Source organism: Cervus elaphus, chromosome 1 (genome assembly GCF_910594005.1).
Source record: "Cervus elaphus chromosome 1, mCerEla1.1, whole genome shotgun sequence".
Classification (NCBI taxonomy): domain Eukaryota; kingdom Metazoa; phylum Chordata; class Mammalia; order Artiodactyla; family Cervidae; genus Cervus; species Cervus elaphus.
The window spans coordinates 39,776,806-39,801,270 of NC_057815.1; the positions used below are offsets into that span (position 1 = coordinate 39,776,806).

The following is a 24,465-nucleotide window of genomic DNA, read 5'->3' on the forward strand; positions in this document are numbered from 1 at the left end:
CAGTAGGTGTCCCCAGCTCGATTTTTTAGAAAATAAATGTGAGACGTGCTCGCTTTAGCAGCACATACACTAAAAAATAAATGTGAGCTAAAACTTCAGTACGAAGCCATCTGAAGTAGACACAAAAAAGCGGTCGGACAGGCCTGGGGCAAAACACACTTCTCTGAAACACAAACGATAGCAAAGCTCCATGATAACCCAAAGAGGAGAAGCTTCTCCATTGCCCCAAATAGATACTGGTATACACTGTGAAAGATTTGCAGCTTGTTTTGAAGTGATTAAATAAAAATAGAAGCTTTAAAAATGGTGACAGTGCCTCCTGGTTCTGTAACTTAAACAAACTGAAGAAGACTGTGCGGTTAGGATGCATCGATAAGCTCAGCAGACAGTTAAATACAATTTGGCGAGGAGAAGCAGAGCTGCACCAAGCTATTATTACAGATACAGACGAAACTATAAATGGCTCTCAGGATTCTTTTTTAGAAATCTAAACAACCAGCCACTTCCTCAGCACCCTAAGGGTTCTGTCTGCTTTTATTATTAATAAACCTTTGATAATATAAATCAAGTCCTAACATCTCAATATTGGGTGTTTAAGGAGGCTGCACATGTCTACTCTCCTGACCAAAGTCTTGGCATTTTACAGTAGCTGCATTTAACACTGCTTCCGTATCAAATGGGAACAGGCTCCAGCTCTTTCCACATTAGCTATGATTTTAATAACATGCCAAGCAAAACAGGCTAGCGTAATAAGTTTCATTGCACCCACTCCAATAACAGATAAGCAGCGCATTTTCATACAGTTTCCACTTGTTGCTAGGTAACCACACCATAACGAGACATCTCCCGGCATTATGCATCCTCTTCGCCCAAATTTGATGTGCTTTGGGCATTAAATACTGTTATTTTAACCATACCTATCACTCAAACAGTTTAAAGCTTTGGTTTCGATTGTGACATAGGTTTTGAGGATGTTTGCTTCTGAGGGGATTTTTTATGTGCAGATTCTAAAAGATACACTACAATAACATCTTTCTCTCTGCCCCAGAGCAAACCCACTGCGTCATCCAATGAATTGATAGCCTGACACTTCACAGAGAAAGTAAACCCTCTCGAAAGATGTCCACACTCTGCCCTCTTAACAGTAGACAATGTCAATTAAAAACTTCCTTACTGCTTTACGTGACCATGAAGGGAACTGTGTAAGCAGGGGTCTGTGTGGAGTTGGGCTTCACCTGCGGGCTTCAAACAGAAACCCTTTAACTAGGCGCATCCAGGCCAAAGCGGGAACCCCATCTGTCAGCCAAACAAACCAGCTTTCTGCTGGAGAAAGGAAAAGCTCTGCGGGAACAGATGCAGCCCGACCTGAGATACTGAAGGACTCGGGCAACGGGGAGGTAGGAGGGGTACCTGCAGGAAAGGCAACAGCCACTGACATTTTAAAAAGAAAATAAATCTTAGCAAGCGGCATGAGGCATCTCCCAAACATGAATTTTCTTTTGAGCTTCAGGAATATTTTATCCTACATGATTAGGGGATGCCAGAAAATGTTTTATCACCTCAGCTTGTCAATGGGGCTACATGTCTCTCTCACAGATGATATAGAATTGAAGGGAACTAATCAATGGGGCTGAATGATCACTCTCACATAGGATATGAAATTGAAGGATATTAATCACGCTCCATAGTAGGATGCAGACAAGGCACCAGATTCCGAGCTTCAGCCTCTTGTGGACCCAGAGCCTGTTTCCTGCTCTTTCAGTGCCACTGAAGGCAGGCCTGTCTGCTCTCTTCGGAGGGAGAGAGGGGTGGGATCCCAGGGCAGCTTTAGTCCCTACCTCAAGTCTTGGCTTGCTGAGCAATCGTTCCCCTCTTACGTGCACCCCTGCGGTCAGAGAAGCAGGAGTTCAAAGGGTTTCGCCTCCAGGTGCCCCTAGAGAAGCGCCTGGCTAGAGAAGCACCTTGACCCCCTCGGGGTGGGTGGGGGTGAGGTCTTCGTGGGGTCCGCTGCACCGCGCTGGGTGTCACCCATGAAGCTCTTTCTCCACTCACCATCCCTTCCTTGGCTCCCTCTGGGTCTTTCCACAGCTTAGATGGTTTGACCTATTTTAGTTCTTTTTAAAACCTGGATAATTTTAGGTGGAAAGGCAGGGCTGGATCACTACCATTCACAAGGACAGACTATAAGATGAAACAGAGAGAATGGATGGATAAAGCAAGAGCCAGGAAAACACTGCCATGTCTCCCAAAGTATGTTAACAAACTTTACTTAATTTTTCAAAATTCCAAGAATGTTACAGATCCAGAGGGTGGGGGAACTCAGGAGGGATTAATCATCTTTCTCTCTGCTCCATATGAGAACATCACTTGGTTCATTCTGTTAACTCAAAACAAACCCACCTAGTTACTGACAGAAAGCTTAAAATGACCAACAGTCAGACGTAGAAGATATCAATGAAAATTTCCCATGTGCAGACTGTGGTCCAGCAATGCTCTCTGTTGATGGGTATCCTTGACGCACGTGCACAAGGAGACACGTACACGAACCTTCACTGAAATATGGTTTACAGTAAGAGAAGTCTGCAAAAGACCCATATGCCTATCAATAGGGGGATGGCTAAATAAACAGGTATATGTGTGCTTTGGAATACAAGGTAATGGGTAAATGGAACAAGCAAAACCTGCATGTAACAACACGGCCAGGCTTCTAGGACACTGCTGAGGAAGGGAGTAAGCTGCAGAATGATGTGTGCAGTCTGCTAGCACATATGCCATCCCACAGCATTCCCATGAATTGTATGTTTACCTCTACATCTGGATGGATAGACACAGACACACACAGATATACAGGTAGGTAGACAGATACATGAAAAAATACAGAAGAAAACAGAAGTTAGCTAAGTTAGCAGACCCCAACTAGGGATCCATCAGTGAGGACTTCCGCCTTTTCTAAAATACTTTTAAAGGGAAATATATTCATATATTTCTTGACTAATTAGAAGTTAAAGAAAAAATATATTTATAATAAACTGGGAGGTAACTGAAGGGGACAACGTCAAGAACTAAAGGAAATACGTCTGAGTCTTTCAAGTTCTATCAAAGGACTAGCAGATGAACTTATTCTACCTCCTCTGAAAGTGTTAATTTTGAAAAGCATTTCAAGACAAGGATTCAGATACCTAGAAAAAAATAGTTTTGGTGGATTGTGAATTTATGTAAGTTTAAAATATCTAGACATTTATTTTAAACACCTAAATATTTATGGACTCCTTTAGAAAAGAGCCAATTTTATCAATATAACTACCTTACCACAGCACGGCAATACGTCCATTAAATGGAAAAAAATAATAAAATATTAATTTTTATAACACCTTCAGGATAACTGGCCATGGGAGAAAATATATAAATGGGACTCATTTATATAAAAGTGAATCCATTAAGAATGGCAAGAGTCCTTGCATCTGGTGAAATTTTTGTGTTTGGAAATGTGCCTAGAAGTCATCAGATTTGTTGTTAGTGAACCCCCATCTGTCATAGTTGTATCTGAACTATGGATAGCTCTTATTCCCCAAATCAACATGCTGTGCATTCGTGTAACCTAGCAGCCAGTCTAGAAGCTCTGCAATTGTCTATGAGCTCCTCGATTCTTATTTTCACAACCCTGTGCTTTGTTATAGTTCTTAACATACAACTGACAGAATACAGAAATATCATTTTAAAGACTTCACTCAAGAAAGGTTGGCTGTGGAGAAAAAAAAAACGACTTCTGTGTGTGCGTGTCTGTCTGTCTGTCTGTCTCCACCCACACATGGAAACTCAGGATAAAATTATAAACCATTATACTTCATTGTGGTTAAGAGGTTATCACCTCAAAGGACTGGAACATGTCTCAGGCAAGATACTTTTAGCAGTATCTCATCTATGAGGCCAGGTATCCAGCAAGTCCAGCTTCCTAGAGCATCAGAGGCGAGTATCAGAGCTCCACGCCGGGCACTAAGTCACTCCAAGCCACAGGCCTACTTACGCCCTAAACAAGTCATGGACAAGATTTTACTCAATGGAAGATGATGCTCCATTACCACTTACTCTATTAACATACTTTCCATATACATCTGGTAGTCTTAGTTATCTAGTTTTCCAGCTTATAACAAAATCGAAACAAATTTTTTAAAAATTAAAAGAAAATGCTGAGGGCCAAAGAAGAGACAAGAAAAACCATTTTTAAAAATTACTGAGAACTAAGAAAAGCATAGCCATCTCTCTGAGTGCAGAATGGACAAAACAGCCAATCCATATGAATGGACTTGAATAAGTTGATTAGCATTCCACCAGATCCTGGGTTATTCACACAAAACAAAATTCAATCTCCAATTTTTTTAAAAGGCAGAGAATTGTGTATGCCATTTTGGGACAATTTTCATCAAACAGCAGGCATTAAGTTTTTCTGGTGCGCTCTACTGAGTTGTCAATGCCATGACATTAATAAAAAAAAAAGAGAAAAAATGGATAAGGTGATTTTAGGTGGTACTAATAATGTGTGTGTGTGCTAAGTCGCTTTGGTCATGTCCAACTCTTTGTGACCCTAAGGACTATAACCCATCAGGCTCCTCTGTCCATGGGATTCTCCAGCAAGAATACTGGAGTGAGTTCCCATGCCCCCCTCCAGGGAATCTTCCTGACCCAGGGAATGAAACTGAGTCTCTATGTCTCCTGCATTGGCAGGCCGGTTCTAATAATAGTAGTGTCCAAAACAAAGATGTCCATGAGGGTAAAGACTTAGTGTAGCTTGTTACCTGCTTAATTCCCATGTGTGGAGCAGTGACTGGAACTCAACACTTCTAGAGGGCATGAATGTATAAATGAAATGAATGAGAGGCTGAAGAAATGTATGAATCAGTAGATTGAAAACAAATGGACTCAGGATCTCTCCAAACTCTACAAACCTAAAGTAGAGTTCAAATGAAATATTAAAAATTTTAATATTTCAGGTTCACCTTAGGAAAAACAACTTGTAAGGAATATCTTAAATGGACAAGTATGAGGAAGGCAATGTGAAACAAATTTACAAAGAGGAGAGGAAAGAAAAAGTTGATGTCTTTAATTGTCTGCTTTCTTCCTAAGACTCAAGAGCTCTTGCATTTTCTCTTTTCACCACCTCATCCCCTCCAGCTGAAGGGTGGACATGCATGGCACAGGTCCACAGTTCTATAGAGATCTCTAAAACTGGGTGTTGAGAGAGCCTGACAGCCTTTGTTTACTTAAGATTTACCTCAAAACTTCATTTTTTACTTTGAAAGGCTTTCGTCCTATAATGTGTTTCAAAAATAAATTCCATCAACATTAAATCACATCTTCTTGAATTATAAACCTATCAAGTGGAAGGAATTAGCCTTAAGCTGCCAACATCAAAGCAAAGGAGTCCAGCCTTCGGTGAGAACCGCCTACCTGATTGATGGCTCTGTCCCTGCATTCAGAGTCATGCTAAGTAGAAAACAAAGAGGTTATCAAATTTCAGTAATTAATATGAGTAAACATGAGTTGAGCTAACAAAAGCAATTACTTGGAATTTTAGTGCCATTATCTCAACATTTCATGTTTTGCCTATTTCAATGGAAAGCGGAGATTAAAATGAATGCCTCAAGACTGGAGATTTGGTCATTTCAATTCCAAAGTTACCATCCACCTGTGTAGCACAGTTGACAGCTAATTTAATACTCTCCTCCAGATAAAATAAATTACTCTGACTTCAGTTTATAAAGAATAAAAAGACTCCTAGTATTTTCACTCATTTTTGATATGAGAAAAATCATTTCAATTTTCTGAATTAAAATCGGCAGGGAAGGTGGGAGGGAGCACATGTTTGTTTCTGATGATATCTTTACATTTTGCTGACATTACTGGAAATATTTCACTCTGATATTATCTTCTGGCTTGGGTCTGCATCTTTTTGCACTTCTTTCTGGAGTCATAACTGAGCACTTCTATGGCCTTAATTATACTAAAAGGAACAGGAGGGCTAAGAACTGTGATTTCCTTTCTTAAAGATACAAAAAAAGTCCCAGAAAACTGGAAAACAGATTGACAACTTCTATTAGAAATACTCCCAGTTTGCTCTCGGAGCAGTAAAATATGAATTATTCCGGATTTTTTAAGTGTCAGAATGAAGTGTCACTAAACGACCTCTGACTCTATCATCTTGGGACCACCCACCTCCCTCATAAGCCCACATTCAGTCCATCACCAGGCTTGCAGATACAGCCCTAAGTACTGCTCAACTCCACCCACTTGTCTCCTTGCCCCCACTCCACCACCCTAATACAAGCCACTCTTGTCCAAATAGTAGCCCCGTCAGCGTCCACTCATAGCCCTTCAAACTGGAGCCGAGTGCTCTTTTTCAGAAAATGACTACGATCACGTTACCCCTTCCTAATTTCTTAAACCCTCTCAAAGCCTTTCCACGCTTCTTAGAATAAAGCCCCCACTTTTTCCCAGAGCCTACAGGGCCCTGAGCAGCCTGACCACTACCCACCTCTCCACTCGCCCTCTGACTCCAGCCACAATGGCCTTCTTTCAATCCCTTTAACGCACTTGGTTCCTTCTGGAAAGCACTTCCGGCAATTTATAGCCTGGTTAACTCACACTGGCCCTTCAGTCACAGGTCAATCAATCATCACTTTTCTGTGGTTCCCACTCTGGCCATCCTGACCACATCAAGTTCTCTTAGTTTATGATTTCATTGAGCTATAGGTTTCTCCTCCATGACACTTGGACCACTTTATAATTGTACATTTGTGCGACATTTGCTTAATAAATAATTATATTAAGTATATTTAATAATTGCTCCTTGACTGCAAGGAGCATGAGGGCAGAGGCCAAATCTGCTTTTGCTTACCACTGGCTTCTTCCACTCAGCACCTAGCACATACTCATTAAATAAAAGCATCCTAAATTAATTGTTGCATGCGTTGCAATTATCCATCTGGGACCTGCCTTCTTTGGTGAGCTATGAGGTCAGAGATTATGTCTTTCTCTCCCCTGGCATCCTCATCATCTAGCCTAGAGCCTGGCCCATGGTAGACTCTCGATCAATAAGTGCTTAATGAATGTCTGAGCAGAGTAAACAAATGTTTTTTAAAAAATATAAAAGCAGCAGCTCTGACCATCTCTTGGAATGATTAAGCATCCCAATATTTGTATTGCTCAGGAGAATCAATTATCCAAACTTCCTGCAATGTTGTTATATGAGAAGAGATTTGTGGAAATGAATAAGGTGGCTCTGATAGCCGGCGGGTCTGACACATCCACCCACTTAAAACTGCTCCCTTTAGACCAACGCAACATGCCCAGTTCACACACGATAAACAAAAATCTGTCTACACACATTTTCAACCGAACAGGAGTCTATCTGTGCAGGAGAAAGAAATTAATTTCCGTGCACTTCTGAGAGTTTGACATCCTACCTAGATTCATACAGCACACTCAGATGATCAAAGCCTAGCTTCCTGGTTAAAATCAGGTGAACAACAACAACAAAAACACTCATGTTTAAACAACATTCCAAATCATGGAATGTTCAAGGTTCAACTTGTCAAGTTCAAGGTCCCTTTAAGGGCTTTTGTAAGTCTAATGAGGGTATCCAAACGACGTAGCCATACATCTGCACCGGTGTTTGGTGGGGAGAGGTGCACAGCCCCCAAACCATCACAACATCACGAGACTTAATGTGTTGACTGTTGTACGGGGCCTTTTCTTCTTCTGCAAAGCCATGTAGATAATATTTCAACAATAACCACACATTTCTCCCTGCGGTATAGACACATACAAAATGCATTAGGAAAGATGCCAATAACTGAAATGCTTTTCTCCGTAGCTCTATTCAACTGAGTGTCTCCCAGGTGCCACAGAAGTGCACAGCTTTCTGAATCTGGTTCCAAAGGGAGCTCAGAGTCAATAAGCCTCCTCAGCTATCATCCAGCATGACTAAATCACTCCAAGGGCAAACCTTTCTGAGTTATGTGACCATTTCTTTTGCAGAGTTTTACCGAAAATGGCATGCCATAAACCAATTTATCTCAAGGTAACCCACACTGCTGGATGAAAAGGAGCCCCAGAAACGAACAGAAGGAAGAAAATGCTAACGTTTCAAGTTACACAGGATCTTCGATCGCACAGAGAAATGAGCATAAATGAAGAAACCAAGAAGATTTCCAGAACCTACAAGGGATCATTCCAAATGGCAACAGAATTCCCCTATCCCAGGATTAGAATAAACCTGTCACTACGGTGGGGCTTTGCCTTTTAAAGGGGTGCAGCAAGGAAATTCTCTGCTGATGAGAAGCAAGCTGTGCAAACACGTCAGCTGGTTCAATGATGTTCAGAGGACATTCTGGGATGCCTTTTTATGTTGTTCTCTTGCGAGCCGTGGACAGGAAGACGAGGGAATTCTCCACTCAGAAAATACTCCATTATTTTAATAGGATTACATTTTAGATTGACAATGTTTAAAATAGCCCCCTGAATTTATCAGCCTGCCAGCACTTCAAGTAAGTAATTTTAATGCAAAGATCTTTTAAGTTTAAGTAAATGACTGGCAATGAGTCAAAAAATTCCCTCTAGCTTTCTAAAACACGACACTCCAGCCATCAAATGGGAGTTCATGAACTCAGGAGTAAGGACCTTCACACTGGGTTCTCTGCGTCTATGATTTGCCACATTTTTAAATACATGAGCTTCTCTGAACTTTTATGTTTTTATGACTCCTCTTTGGTTTCCAAAAGCATATTCTGGCTTGACAAGATACAGGCTGACTGCAAGGTTCAACTGAATCTCTGACAAAGGTATCGTATTCTTTAGTCTCTAAAGCCTCATTATTCCTTCCCTCATCACCTGTCCCTTCTCCTTTGCAACAGACAAATCAATAATATTAATACATACTCGGGACCTACCATATGCCAGGCCCCCAGCTAAGTGCTCTAAATCAGCCAAGTGATTTTTGTTTCCTACTCCAACTACCCACCTTGCCTCAGAGATCCTGGGTTAGAAATCAGGCTCTGCCATTTACTATTTTACCTTCTAGTTTCCTAGCTCTATAGCCTTAGAGCTTCCTTATCTGTACAATGGGTTGAAAACAGTGCTCCCCTCAGGCAAATCTCATGAGGATTAAATGAGGTCACCTGCGCACGGCAACAGCACCATGTCAGCGGGAGGCAAGGATCCTGTCACTCTGGCTGGTTTTCACCTCTCCTCCCTACTCTTCAAGCCACTGGCCCGAAATCAAACGGAACAAACCACACTCCTTACAAGAGATTTTCTGAAAAGCTGAGTTCCGATTAGAGTATCAGTTCTCCGAGGATTATTATGAATGTTTCACTTTCTCACATAGTTGCTACCACATTCCATTACAATATGATAAAGCTTCAGATTAACCAATAACATGGGTTGGGAAACATAAACAGTAAACGGTCTGGAGTAGGGACTGGCAAACTACCGTTTGTGGGCCAAACCCAGACAGAGTTAAGAGTGATTTTTATGTTGTTTAACGGTTGACAAAAATCAAAAGAGGAATAATATCTCATGACACATGAAAATTGCATGAAATCCAGATTGCCAGTATCCATAACAAAGCTTTATTGGCACGCAGCCACACTCTTATGCATTTCCTATGGCTGTTTCGTATTACAAGTGCAGAGTGAACTCGGTGACAGAAATACGTGGTCCAAGAGGCCTCATGTATTTACAGAAAACATTTTCCAATTCCTGGTATAGACCAGGATTTTCTGGTTTAGAAAAAGCTTAGTACATGATGATGAACATTGAAGAAATCTACAAAACCCTCTGAAAAACCATAAATGGTACTGCTTCAGTATCTCTACAAAGACACTAGGCAACAGGGTTTAGGCTAATAATATATATTGTGGTGATGGGGGCTCTGAATATGAAAAAGTTAACTATCTTCTGCTCTTCATTTTATGCACTAACTCACTTCACTCAAAAAAAATAAATTAGGGGGAAAAGTACTTATAAATGTATATATGCGCATATATACATCTCATACAAACAAACAAGGACCTACTGTATAGTACAGGGAACGATACTCACTATCTTGTAATACCTTATAACTGGAAAAGAATTTGAAAAAGTATATATATGTATATGTATGTACATATTATCTATAGATTATGTATATAGATAGATACAGATTCAGGCTTCCCAAGTGGCGCTACTGGTAAAGAATCCACCTCTCGATGCAGGAGACATGAAAGACATGGGTTCGATCCCTGGGTCGGGAATATCCCCTGGAGGAGGGCATGGCAACACATACACTCCAGTACTCTTGCCTAGAGAATCCCATGGACAGAGGAGCCTGGTGGGCTACATCCATGGGGTCGCAAGGAGTCAGACACAGCTGAAGTGACTTAGCACACATATAAGTGAACCACTTTGCCATACACTTGGAACGAACACAATACTGTACATCAACTAGACTTCAATTTTTTTAAAAATGCTTATTTTATGTCTATCATGACACAAAGGGTCAAGATGGTCACATATCTTCCTTTTTTTCCCCCAATTCTGAAGTCTTTTATATCCTTTAATTTCAATAAATATTGTTACAGCTTTTTTCAAACGTATTCCTGGAAACATGAGTCACCTACTGAGTGTCTTTTCTGCTTTGCTCTCAGTTAATAAGTGCACTTCTCAGATTCAACTCCCACCTATTTACTGAATTTTGTTGGGGCGGGAAGCCCACCTGGCATTCTCTTCTTGACTCTAGTCTATGTCGAAAGTTCCTCTGTCATGTACTTTGACTCTTTTGGACTTACGTACATCTGAGGTCATAACAATGACAATAAGTGTATGTAATTGGTAAGCTCTGGCCCATGAGTCCAAGTCTTGAACTTAATTCTCAGTGGATCATTTAGCTGCTCTGTCCTGTAATTCAGTAATTCATGCACTTAGTTTTCAGGAGAAACAACTAAGAGAATGGGCATAAATGAAAGCAAATCCACCCTCCCCAACACCCCAGCAGAAGGACAGCAGTGTCCCATGTATGACGATGCACTTGTTTCTGAAATGAGAGGGACTGGCTTACTGATCATGCCATCCCCTCTACTTCCAACACAGAGCCTGGAATGCAGTGACAGCACACTTAATTTTTGCTTTAAAAAGGTCCTCTTTCAGTGGTCAGTCAATAAATCAAAGAGCTACTATAAAAGGTACCTGAGTCTGAGTTGAACTTTGTTCTCTTAACTCCCAGCAGCTTCAGCGCTCTAGATAGCACTGGCAATAAAGATATGAAAGAACAATAGAATCCAAGTAATCCTTCTTGTGAGTAAAATATCTGCTGGAGAAATCTGTGGGGCAGCACCAAGAATTACATGTAGTAACAGACAACAATGGACATGAGTTTGAGCAAACTCCAGAAGATAGTGAAGGACAGGGAAGCCTGGTGTGCTGCAGTCCACGGGGTCCCAAAGAGTTGGACACGGCTTAGTGACTAAACAACGACAGACAACAAATCTGGCAGAGTATTAAGCTCTCAGAGTACTTACAGCCTTGGATGGAATATTTCTTCCCACTTAGAGATATTTCTACTCCCAGAAAACTCGATAATGGTAAGAAATGCAAGAATTGCCCAAAGGTAGAATGGAAAGTTCTATCACTTTACTTATCTGTTTGCCTCATCATTCAGCATGTGGGATCCAGTTCCCCAACCAGGGATTAAACCCACACCCTCCGCATTGGAAGCACAGAGAATCTCAACCAGTGGCCCACCAGGGAAGTCCTTCTATCACATTATTGAACAAATAATTCTCAGCTTGTTCAGTTCTTCCAGGATCTGAAAAAGAAAGACTTTCCCTTTTTCTTTTCCTGATTTGACGGAAAGGGAAGAAAAAACCTAGGCCCAGATTTATTTATAAGACATAAGGACAAGACCAAACGGACTTAAGAAACTAACACCATTTTAAATTACATTGACAAAACATGCGCCCAAATTTGCCAGTTGTTGCCACCTGATTCATCTTGAATATTTCTATAATAAATCAGCACAAGAAGTGTTCATGACTACAGAATGCTGTCCTAAGCCTACCTAAAAGCTGGTGGATATTCAGCAACTTCACTAAAGAGAGGAGCGGAAAAAAGAAAGAGGAGCCCCCAAAGCAAGAGGCTAGTAATATCCCTGAAGTTCCTCTCCTCCCAAAATGTTGAACTCCCTAGTCCAAATCAGACTGAAATGATAACTTCAAAGTCGGATGAGAGAGGAGCTAAACAAAGGGCACGCTCCTTGCTGGCCGGCTTTCCTTAGGACCCACTTTTCTGCCGCAGATTTTTTATTTATTGCCATGAAATGACACCTGTCACCAGAAGTTGCAGTGTAGACATCACCTCACTCATTATCAGGGTGGAGAAAAAGGGAGAGTTTGAGGAGGTTTCTCTCCTCTCAATCAAAAGAAGTGTGTACTAGAGAAAGGAAAACAAATACAGGAAAATCTCTGCTAACACCACCTAGCTTTAAGGTTCCACGTGAATTAAAAAAAAAAAAAAAAGAAACAGAACTAGGGGAGTATTGTGAAATGCCTGATTGCTGAGCGAATGTATTTTAGCATACTAGTTGTCATAGCAAGTCAGTGGGATTTGAGAGCACATTTCTGTTTTGACATCTGGCCCATAACAAAATTACTATTGATCTGTTGTGAGCTTCCAGCAAAAACAGTATCACCTAGTCTTAGAACAAAGAATCATACACTAAATAACAGGCAATAATCATCCTGTATTTGTGCCTTCGGACCAAAAATCACATCTTTGCTGGTGTTCTGCTTGGTCCATTTTGGGATGAACGTCCTATTCCTGAATCGAGGTGTCCAGATCGTTTCTAAAAGTGAATTTTACCACAATAGGATCAATCCCATCTTTCCAGTAGCCCAGTGGCAGCAGTAGAGCAATGCTGGCACCCACCTTGAACACACACTTTGGTTTGCTGCTGATTCTGGAAACTGACAAGACAAGCATTATTTTCCAACAGATGTTCTACAGGCAGTGGAAGGAAATGATGAAACAAATCAGACAGTCAAAATTGTTCATGAAGGTTTGGAAGGGGCAAAAAACAAATAAAAGAAGAAGAAAGTAGAACCATCAGCCTTATTTCTAATTTATTTTCACAGCTCTAAAAATAAGTATAGGCAAGTACCACTCACAAATGATGCAGCTTTCATTAAAATGATCATTTATGATTTTTAGTGAGCTATATTTGTCAATGACAGTAATAAAGTATTAGAGAACTCTGACATAACATTGTATATGAGAAAAGAACCAGGTTTCTCCTATAGCACTGTTTAGCTGGATATTGCCTATTTATTGTCCAGACTGGTAAATATCTTCTTTGTTTCAGGCCTTGGCCATACACACCCCTAAATACATCACAGCCTGCTTTTCAGACCAAAGCTGTATTAACCAAGAAGCTATCAAGTATTTTTTTTTTTTTTTGGTCTGCATCAGTCAAAAGAAGACAAACAATATAGATCAAGTGCATCTGTACTCTAGACTGCATTGATTTGTTGCATGTGTGGTTAAATCCTGTCAAGCAGTATTAAAGGTGACACATTATCATCAGAGCACCCACTCCAAGAGAGGTTCAGTGAGTCATCAGAGGGGCTTCTTCCTGCCATGCAAAGCAGTTACAAAACTTATTCCAACTCAGAGGATTTTTCAAACATGCAACCTATAAGCCTCCAGCACTACTTCGGCAAGGGGCTCTTAGTGCGACAATTTTATAATGACAGGTTAACCACTAGCACCTTGAGGTGGAGGGAGAGATAATATTAGGGGCACAAGGAAGACCATATACCCAAAGATTTGGTGCCATGGCATCTTAAAAAGAGCCTAGTGTGTGCTAAGTCACTTCAGTCATGGCCAACTTTTTGTGACCCTATGGATTGTAGCCCACCAGGCTCCCCTGTCCATGGGATTCTCCAGGCAAGAACACTGGAGTGGGTTAACCATTCCCTCCTCCAGAGGATCTTCTCAAGCTAAGGATCAAACCTGTATCTACTATGTCTCTGCGTTGGCAGGTGGGTTCTTTACCACCAGCACCACCTGGCAAGTTCATCCATCTTTGATGATTCAGGTGTAACCTTGACTGCAGGTAAGAGATAGACCAGATAGATGCTCTTGTCTAGAGCCCATTCATGACTTTAAACATGTTTCCCTTCTAGTTCTTTCACCAGAGACTAGAGACAAGAGACCATTCTTGTTGGTCTGTGGTTCACTGATTGCTGTGGATTAATACACTGAGTCCCTTGAATTGCAAGGAAATCAAACCAGCCAATCCTAAAGGAAATCAATCCTGAATATTCACTAGAAGGACTGATGCTGAAGCTGAAGCTCCAATACTTTGACCACCTGATGCGAAGAGTCGACTCATCAGAAAAAACCCTGATGCTGGGAAAGATTGACAGCAGGAGGAGAAGGGGACAACAGAGGATGAGGTGGTTGGATGGCATCACCGACTCAATGGACATGAGTTTGAGCAAGATCCAGGAGATGGCGAAGGACAGGAAAGCCTGGTGTGCTGCAGTCCATGGGGTCACAAACAGTCGGACACAACTGAGCAACTGAATAACAACAACAAATACACTGAAGCACTACACATTTCTATTCGTGGCCTCAAAGGACGTGTTCTGCTGACACATTGCAGCTTGAGAGAACCAATTCTTTAATTAACAATTTGCAGAGATGTCCACATGCTGACCTCAGCAATATTAAAGGCATACAATTATTATGCAAAGTCATGAACGTGTACTCATTTCAGAGTTATCTATGGGAAATTGTCAGATCAACTCTAGTGACAAAGCACAGCCAAGTGGCGTTTTGAGAGAGGGAACCCATTACACTGGAGTAGCACAGAAGGTCTTTTCACAACATCTGCACGAAGAACATGAACAATTGCCCACTTTTTTACACTTTATTTTTTCCCATCAAAACACTGGAGTAGGGTTCAGAATTTCTAAAGTAAATCATATTTTTAATAAATTCTGTTATGTCTTTATTATACACTTGTAAATTTTTTTAAATCTGTTCCCTGTATTAACAGCCCTACAAGTAGCAGAAATCAGAAAGAGCAGCAAACATTTATCCTGAATTTGCCAAGGCAGCACTGATTTCTTACTACTTGTGTGTGTGTGTGTTAGCTGCTCAGTCGTGTCTGACCGTTTGTAGCCCAATGAACTGTAGCCCGCCAGGCTCGTCTGTCCATGGCATTCTCCAGACCAGAATACCAGAGCGGGTAGCCATTCCCTTCTCCAGGGGCTCTTCCTGACCCAGGGATGGAATCCAGGTCTCCTGCACTGCAGGCAGATTCTTTACCATCTGAGCCCACCAGGGTGACTGAAATGTCCAAGAAATTCATATATTTTAATGTCCAAACTATATTTTCAATATCTCCACCCACATTTGATTTTGTCAGAAAAAAAATATTTGGCATAATCTCCATTTCTCATAATCTTTTGTGGGGTTTTGGTTCAGAATATATCATCACTGCATCAATATGTCAAACAGCACACATTTCATCCCCTGACAGAGATTTTCCCTATACTTATCATACATAATATGCAGTAACTGTTTCAGGGCCTTATTGTCACTAGACTCTGAGCTCTTGGAGGAAAGGCATCCCATCTGTCTGTTAACCACCATCCCAATATCCAGCATGGTGCCTGGTACACAATGGGTGCTCAGCAAATACCTGCTAAATTCTGGAGTGAAAAATAAAGCAAATACAAAGATAGAAATGACACACTCCACCCAGGAAAATCTCTAAGGAATCAACTAAATGCAATAGGGTGCTTTACTACTTCAGAGAGACGTGAACTGTTCCTCCTCACAGGCAAGTATGTGTGCATGAACTCCATAAAGGCAGCAAAGGTGAATTTGGGGCAAAGACCAGTACTCCACGGAGTGAGTCGCTAGGTCCAATGGGACCATGAGACCACCGTTTGAATAATGAGTCAATGGACTCTGCTTCTTGAAGTCTTCCTTCGGAGCTTCTGAGAAAACTGGATACTCAGTGGCCCTTTGGCTTCATTTTTTCAAGGAGTAATCTTTAAGCTGCTTCTTGAAGTCCTCCTTCGGAGCTTCTGAGAAAACTGGGATACTCAGTGGCCCTTTGGCTTCATTTTTTCAAGGAGTAATCTAAGTTTGGGCTTCCCTGATAGCTCAGTTGGTAAAGAATCCACCTGCAGTGCAGGAGACCCCAGTTTGATCCCTGGGTCAGGAAGATCTGCTGGAGAAGGGACAGGCTCCCCACTCCAGCATTCTTGGGCTTCCCTTGTGACTCAGCTGGTAAAGAACCCACCTGCAATGCGGGAGACCTGGGTTTGATCCCCGGGTTGGGAAGATCCCCTGGAGAAGGGAAAGGCCACCCACTCCAGTATTCTGGCCTGGAGAATTCCATGGACTGTATAGTCCATGGGGTCGCAACGAGTCAGACACGACTGAGCAACTTTCACTTTCAATCTAAGTTTAGTTCCAGATTTAGCAGTCACCACTCTTAGAAATAGGGAATAGAAATGTGTCTTTTTCCAAGGAAAAAAAAAAACTGTAAAACAGTGAAGTCCCTGCCTTCTCAGGCCTCTTCTGTAGGTGCTGGTTGAGGGTCTCTCCCCTTATGTGAATAGACGAAGATATGCATCCGGAAGGGTGGAACTCAACAAAGAAGAGAATGCCTTGAAGGTCTGAGCATTCGAATAAAAAATGGAATTTACAGAGATGCTTAGTATGCCATGAGATAAAAACAAGATTGAAAGAAAACTAGAACACTCTTTGATTTCTACCAAGACATTTAATAATTTTAACTTCTGCATGGAACTGCAGAAACACTAGAGAAAAGGTTAGGCTCACTGCTTTAGAGTAACAGGTGAATTTTTCTCATGACATAGAAGATCAGGTAAGGGATTTTTCTGAGCGAAAAAACTGCTCATGGTGCTAGTCAATCTGTGAAAATGATCAAACTTTATAGAAAGTGAGCAAAATACTGGCCCTCGTTTATACCAATTACCTGGATACTGCAGGTTAATATTTTCAGAGGGAAATATGGACTCTGAAGTCGGTGAAAAGTTGTTCAGGGGCCCCTTCAGCATCCCTCTTGTTATTTTACAATCTCTAGTATTATATAAAACCCAGTACCAGGCAACTATGACAGTCCTAAGAGTTTCAACTGATCTTAAGTTCAATGAACAATGCGTAATCAGATATCCTAAAAGTTATACCTATAGGGAAAAAACAAAAGTGATAGTTACTTCAAGCTGATAGGAGCAATACACATTCAGTAACATATATTATTAAGAGCTGGGCACTATATTAGGAATCCCAAATTCTATGATACATTAAGGTCTGATCCCTGCTTTCACAGAATTCAGTCCAACATGGAGCCCAGTGAACAAATAGCAAAGTATAAAAAAGTATACTGAAAGGAAAGGCACATAAGACCACGTGCTATGTGGGAAGGGAAGTGTGAAGCAGGCTGAGAGGAGAGGGGAGTGGGGCACAGCATGGTGAGACTGTTAACTCTACCTGGGGCCAAGGGGATGGAGAAACAACGACAGCAACAGAGGTGCAGAGTAAGTGGCTGCGGAGCTGAGTGACTCAATGACCAGGATGACAAGAAAGGTTGAGGGCACAGCCTATGACAATGGCATGGAAATGCTTAAACAGCTAAAATTACATATACAGTGGAATACTACTCAGCCATAATACAAAGAAGTAAACAATGCCATTATCATTCTAAGTGACATCAGAGAAAGGCAACTATCATACAATATTGCTCATATGCAGAATCTAAAACATGACACAGATGAACACATCCACACAACAGAAACGCACTCACAGACAGAGAACAGACCTGTGGTTGCCAAGTCGGGGTGGGGAGGTTGAATTGGCAGCTTGGCTATCAGCAGATGCAAACTATTTTATATAGAATCGATGAACAACAAGACCCTATTGTACAGCACAGGGAACTACAGTAAATATCCTATGACAAACCATAGCGAAAAATAATATGAAAACAAATATATACATATACAGCTGTAAATCAGAAACTGACAAAACACTGTAAACCAACTATTCTTCAATTTTAAAAAAACAAAGTCTGAAAAGTAATCTGATATGTAAGGGAATTTAAGACTGTGCACAGTCAAGGACGTCACACTAAATAGACAACTGACAAGCAAGGATTAGACTCTGGGATGCACGGAAAGGAAGAGAGGAGTGGATGTTACAGGGGACAATCACTATCATCATAATGTATATAAGACCATTCTAATATGGCTAGCTAAACACGAAAAGGCCTACTTTTTTAAAAAGTGTATTGACGTGTAGTCGATTTACAGTGCCGTGTTAGTTTCTGCGGTACAACAAAGGGAATCAGCTGCACATATGCATACATCCATGCTCTTTTTTAGATTCTTTTCCCAGATAGGCCATTACAGAGTGTGCATTGAGTAGACTTCCCTATGCTACACAGTAAGAAGGTCCTTATTTAGTTCTCTATTTTATATATAGTAGTGTGTATATGTCAACCCCAATCTCCCAATTTATCCTTCACCTCCTCTCCCCCCAGGTAACCACAGACTGTTTTCTACATCTGTGACTCTATGAAAAGGCTACTTCTAAGCTTCACGCTGAGTACAGTCTCTAAGGTCTCTTCCAGCTCTGCAAGAAAAGTTCTCGTTTGTAACACAAGAGAACAGACAGGATATTACCCTCCCTCCATCAGTGCAGGTACATTAGCCAAATCCGAAGTTCTTCCTCCCATCGGAAGACCTAATGTAGCCTTAAAAATAGATACCTACCACAAGCAATGATTTATGACAGATCAGCAATCATGCACATTTATTTCCCAAACTGCTAAGTTTTTTGCTCTTTGCCAAGCTAATACCAGGCTGTTAATATTCCCAATAAACAGCTTGTCTAAAAGAAACCTCGTACTATACAACAGGCCATTTGCATCTTCAGAAGCAGGAGTCTGCAGGCATTAATAAGGATAAGTGCAGCTATTTAGCCCAGAACCCCTGAGGACAAGATACATGATCTAACACCTTTTACTTAACAAGTTTCCAAGCCAGGAGTCCTCTCATCAGCATGTTTATAAGCTTACTCGCATATTCTAATGGTAACAGTACCAGATGACAGATCTGTACGTAGGTATAAAAGGGTAACATTTCTCCTCCAAGCATATGCCAAGGCATAGAGCTGAAGAAAATGCTTCCTATTGTTCACAATACACTCTAGGACCTCTTCTACTGAAAACTAAATTTAACTATTCTGATGCTAACATCAAGCAGACAAACATTCTCCAGCTCTAAGCCAAAGACTCCCAGGATTTACAAATCAGGTGAATGAAGGTGAAAAGACTTGAAGCAAGAGAAAAAAAAAAATCCACATGTAGATAAACATAGTTAATAGGCCCCATCCATTAACCAGCTCTGTAAAAGACAAACAACCTGGTTTTCAAACCATCACTCTGACCACCACTTTATACATTAATTATGCATCAAAAATATATCACTGGTATTTTTGATAATACAAGTAATGGTGGAGTGTACAATCTGAGCACAAAGTCCCAAAGCAGTGTAACTTGGAGTTTTTTTTCCAAACTTCTTTTGTTATGGAAGCCAGAAGTCAATGGTTCTAATCCCAGTGATGCCTCTCTCCAGAGTTCTTTTTTTTTTAATTGAAGTATAGTTGGAATTACAATGTCATGTTAGTTAATTACTGATACACAGCAAAATGACTCAGTTATACATACATATGCATTCTTTCTCATATTCTTTTCCATTATGGTTTATCACAGGATATTGAACACAGTTCCCTGTGCTATACAATATGATCTTTTTGTTTTAACCATTTATACCAGTTTGCATCTGCTAATCCCAAACTTCCAATCCTTCCCTCACCCATCCCTCAACCTCTTGGCAAGCACCAGTCTAATTTCTATGTCCATGTTTCTGTCTCATAGACAGGTTCCTTTGTGTCATATTTTAGATTTCACGCATAGTGCTATCACTGGAGTTTTTAATAGCTGGCAAATCATTAGTAACCTGTAATCTCAATTTTTCTCACCTTTAAAATTCAAAGACTACTTGTAATGTGCAAAATTTTTCTAGATGGAATAAAAATGATTAAATACATGGTTATAAAGGATTTTAATGTCCTCAGAAGATGCTGGATTTCAATATTGTTAAAGAACTTTTAATTATAAATATCTCCCAAAGAAGAAATAGAAAGCATTGAATCAGGCTTCCAGAAAAATATTTTTTGTCTATCTAACATGTACCAGGCATTCTGCTGTGTTTGTGGATGCAAGGATAAAACAGCCAAATTATAAGGCTGCCCATAGTCCTGAAATTTCAGAATACTTGGGAACAGGAAATCAGATATAATAGTATAACATGACATGTGAAGTGCTACAATAGAAGAACGAACAAAATGTTATAGGAGCACAGAAGGAAGTACCCACGTTTTTTCAAGTCAAGGTAGAGGATGAGAGGTGAGTGGTTGAGTTTTATATATGTACTATATTTCTAATCAATTCTGAAATCCAAATGATTTCATTTGGATAGTCTGTAGCCAACATTAGGACAATTAACATAACTCTAGTTGAAATTTAAAAAAACACTGCTCCATGCAATTCTAGTAATCGAAGAACATAAAAGATGAAAATAGCTGCCAGTCAAAATCAAAAGTAAATCCCAACCAACACTCAGTGATAAAGAGAAAATTCATTTGGAAAAACACATTCCAGAAGAAATCAGTAAAGAGTTAATAAAGCTTTCTACAAACTTAAGAGAAAAATATCTCTATAAAAACGTACATGTAATAAGGCTACAGATCATTGGTTAGCTGCCAGAAAAATGATGGAATATGGCATAGTTTACTTATTTCTTTTTAATGGCTCCAACATTCCACCTGAAAAATTGGTCCCAGAGCTGTATAATTGGGGATAAAAATTAAATGACAGTTTCCATTTGTCATGATGAAAGCTGATCACTTGTGTTTTTTCATTTATCCACACTGACTAAAGTGGTTCCTGAAGTCTACCAAGCCAATCTTTTCCCTAACAGTGCAAATCATGCTCGTACTAAAATAAAGGGAGAAACAGATAAGCTTGTTGGCATCAGAATACATACTTCATTCAGGTTCCTGATTCCTGGGTCTCTATCTCCAAATTGTCTAGAGGCGGGAGCCAGAAGACAACTTTTGGGGCCTCATTAACATAATATGAGAATAAGCCACTGGTCCCCCTTTTTTTTTTAATTCATCAACATTGTGAAATTAAATTACTAATATTTCATATTATCAGTAAGAAATCAAATCCTCTTTATCGTCCTCATATTTAAAAGACTACTACTACACAGCAAAGACAATGTCAGTACACAGATTAGGACACTACAGGGAGAGACTAACCCTAGACCCCACACAGGGAAGACGGACATGCACAGAGCCTGAAGCTGTTACTGCTGTCGTTCTGTTTTCAGGGACGTGGACGTGGAGAGGAGAGGGGAGGCTAAGTGTGAGGGATGTAAGAAGACCAAACTCTACTGCAAGAGACCCTGGCGTCAAAGACAGTCCTAATATTAAAACATAACAGTTACACATGTTTGGCTTTTGCTCATCCTGATCTCAGAAGTTATTTGGAAGGAGGAAGGCAATCCCCCAGAAATATATTTAAAGGCTTAAAAATAGATTTTTGTCAAGCTGCTTTGAAGTATACACCTTCCCTTTCATTCTAGACTGGGCTGATTTGAATTTGATTGGATTTTCATCAGTGACCTCTGATGAAGTGTTTCAAAACTCAAATCAGGTGATTCAATATCAGAGTGAAGAACAGAGGCTCGAAAGTCAGATGGCTGCTCCCCCTCATGCTAGCTGCATGACCTGAGGCAAGCTGTTCAACCTGTGGGTGCCTCAGTTTCCCATCTAGAGGTGAAGATTAAAACAAGGGTATAAGTATTAAAGGGTCAGTGTACGTAAATTGCCTAGACTAATGACTAACATATAGTGAATCCTTAATAATGTTACTATTATTACTATTATGCCATAGAAGAGTGGTTTTTTTAAAAAATCATGTCATCAGACAGAAAACTGACAAAAAATTTAATAAAATTATAAAGATGTACTGTTAAAGACACAATAATATGTATAATCAAGCTTATAAAATAAACTCCAAGGCGATTATTCCAACAAAAAGTGTTTACTTGACAAAGATACTCAGCTTAGAAAGGACTCTCCTAGTGGATGTAAGCATCTTAGTTCAAAGTAAGGATGTTACTGAAGTGCCCACAAGCAATTCAAGGATGATCAAGAGTTCCTTGGACTGCAAGGAGATCAAACCAGTCAATCCTAAAGGAAACTGTGAACACTCATTGGAAGGGCTGATGCTGAAGTTGAAGCTCCAATACTTTGGCCACCTGATGCAAAGAGCTGACTCACTGGAAAAGACTCTGATGCTAGGAAAGAATGAGGGCAGGAGGAGAAGGGGACGAAGGAGGATGAGATGGTTGGATGACATCATCGATTCAATGGACATGAGTGTGAGTAAACTCCGAGAGATGGTGATGGACAGGAAGGCCTGGCAGCGTGCTGCAGTATGGGGATCGCAAAGAGTTGGACACGACTGAGCGACTGAACTACAATAACGAGATGGGACCCTGGCCTTAAGGAGCTTACACCTACCATGTGCCAGTAGCTATATAAAGAGCTTGAACTGTATCATTTCTCTTACTTCATGTGAATACAATGAGCCAGGCATTGCTGTGGCTATGACACAAAATAACAGTCTAGGACACAGAAAAATAAATTACCGGCCAAGGCCTCATAACAATGAAGTTTTAGTGCTAAGATTTCTACCCCAGTGGATCTGACTTCAAAGCCACATTCTCACCAGTACATCATACTGTTTTCCATGTATTTGTAATTCATCAACTACTTGCCAGGGACAGGATCAGGCAAACAAAAGCTCACGTGTTTGGAACTGCTGCCAAAAGATGTTAAACTAGAAATAGCCACTTAAGTGTTTTTAGGATGAGAGGAGCATTAGAAAGGCCACCCCTCTTTACAGACTTAAGAATGGATGAAAGAAAAGAACTAAGCCCCAGAGAGGTTAAGTAATTCACCTCAAGTCAAAAGATAAAGTAGCTGTAAAAATTATAGTATAAATCAGTATGAAAATAACACTTCTTTTACAAAAATCTTAAGTAAATCTGTTATCTCAAATGAGGTGAAAGTAAGAAGCTTAACAGGACCACAGAGGTTCCAGAAGAACAGGGTTACAAATTCAGCCTCAACCAACAAACAAACAAGAGCAGAGTATCCTGGAAAGGCAGTCTTGGGGCGAGAGGCTGGGGTAAGAAAAAGTAACATTTCAAATAAAAAGCCAATTCACTACCATCTTCTCCTACCCTCCAGAGAGCCCAGTTTGAGACCCTGGGAGCTATCAGCTGGCCAAACAGGTATGGAGCCTGAACTCGACTACGATATGGTTAATAAGAGGCTTCCGGATGCCAATGAAATAGGTACAACCTATCACTTTAAAACCTAAAATATGATCAACTATAGTAAAAACAGAACAAATTATTGTGCCTCTTGTCTGTAGGTCCAGTGGTACCTGAATTATATGATGAACTAAATATATGATCTCTGATATATTACCTAGACAAGGGTATATTTGGTACAATTATCACCTTCCACATTGGACCGTAAACATCTGCACTTCAAAGAGGCCAGCAGAAAGAACACAGGCCTTAAAAGTTATAAATCTGAGTTTGAAGTGTGGCTCTGCCATTTATTAGCTATATGGCCCTGAATACGTCATTTAATCTCTTTGAGTTTAAACCAATTTCTTCTCCTGTTGAAGAGGAATAAACAATAGCTAGTCCTCATCTCTTTAGGATTAAATGAGAAGAAGCATAGATTTCCTTGCTGGGTGTTGGCTTGTTGTGGTTCAGTTGCTAAGTTGTGTCTGACTCTTTGTAACCCCACGGACTATGGCACACCAGGCTTCCCTGTGTCCTTCACTATCTCCTGGAGTTTGCTTAAATTCAAGTCCACTGAGTCAGTGATTCTATCTAAGCATCTCATCCTCTGTTGTCCCCTTCTCCTCTTGCCCTCAATCTTTCCCAGCATCAGGGTCCCTTCCAATGAGTTGGCTCTCCACCTCAGGTGGCCAAAGTATTGGAGCTTCAGCATCAGTCCTTCCAATGAATATTCATGGTTTATTTCCTTAGGATTGCCTGGTTAGTTCTCCCTACAGTCCAAAGGACTCCAAGAGTCTTTATTGGTTTATTGCCTCTCGACTTCAAATTCACCCTTTTTGCCTGCTCTGAGAAGACGAATCTGAGCCTTCTAAGTGTTCTTCCTTTACCCACCTGTTAAGTTTGTCAGTAGAGGGTGCTGGAGGGACACCGTAGAAGGAAC

At 40.6% G+C, this 24,465-nt stretch overlaps 1 protein-coding gene across 4 annotated transcripts in view; it reads right to left on the bottom strand.

Moving 5' to 3' along the window:
- The window catches only part of CADM1 (cell adhesion molecule 1), a 346,265-nt gene that overhangs the window by 261,837 nt on the left and 59,963 nt on the right, over positions 1-24,465 (bottom strand). The gene's annotated exons all lie outside the window — the stretch shown is intronic.